The sequence below is a fragment of the Oncorhynchus keta genome, unplaced genomic scaffold (genome assembly GCF_023373465.1).
Source record: "Oncorhynchus keta strain PuntledgeMale-10-30-2019 unplaced genomic scaffold, Oket_V2 Un_contig_1787_pilon_pilon, whole genome shotgun sequence".
NCBI classification, from domain to species: domain Eukaryota; kingdom Metazoa; phylum Chordata; class Actinopteri; order Salmoniformes; family Salmonidae; genus Oncorhynchus; species Oncorhynchus keta.
The window spans coordinates 19,843-20,878 of record NW_026280628.1 but is presented as its reverse complement, the minus strand read 5'-3'; positions in this window follow the sequence as shown (position 1 = coordinate 20,878).

Genomic DNA, 1,036 nt, shown 5'->3' with positions numbered 1-1,036 from the left:
ATATTATGACAGACCAGCTAGATCTACTGTCTCTATTATATTATGACAGACCAGCTAGATCTACTGTCTCTATTATATTATGACAGACCAGCTAGATCTACTGTCTCTATTATATTATAACAGACCAGCTAGATATACTGTATTATATTATGACAGACCAGGTAGATATATTGTCTCTATTATATTATGACAGACCAGGTCGATATACTGTCTCTATTATATTATGACAGAGCAGGTAGATATACTGTCTCTATTATATTATGACAGACCAGCTAGATCTACTGTGTCTATTATATTATGACAGACCAGCTAGATCTACTGTCTATTATATTATGACAGACCAGCTAGATCTACTGTCTATTTCATTATGACAGACCAGCTAGATCTACTGTCTCTATTGTATTATGACAGACCAGCTAGATCTACTGTCTCTATTATATTATGAGAGACCAGGTAGATATACCGACTCCATTATAAAATGACAGACCAGCTAGATCTATTCTCACTATTATAATATGACAGACCAGCAAGATCCACTGTCTCTATTATAATATGACAGACCAGCTAGATCTACTGTCTCTATTGTATTATGACAGACCAGCTAACACTACTGTCTCTATGTCTCTATTATGGTATGACAGACCAGCTAAATCTACTGTCTCTATTGTATTATGACAGACCAGCTAAATCAACTGCCTCTATTGTATTATGACAGACCAGCTAGATCTACTGTCTCTATTATATTATGACAGACCAACTAAATCTACTGTCTCTATTATATTTTGACAGACCAGGTAGATCTACTGTCTCTATTATATTATGACAGACCAGCTAGATCTACTGTCTCTATTATATTTTGACAGACCAGGTAGATCTACTGTCCCTATTATACTATGACAGACCAGCTAGATCAATTGTCTCTATTATAATATGACAGACCAGCAAGATCCACTGTCTCTATTATAATATGACAGAAAAGCTAGATCTACTGTCTCTATTGTATTATGACAGACCAGCTAACACTACTGTCTCTATG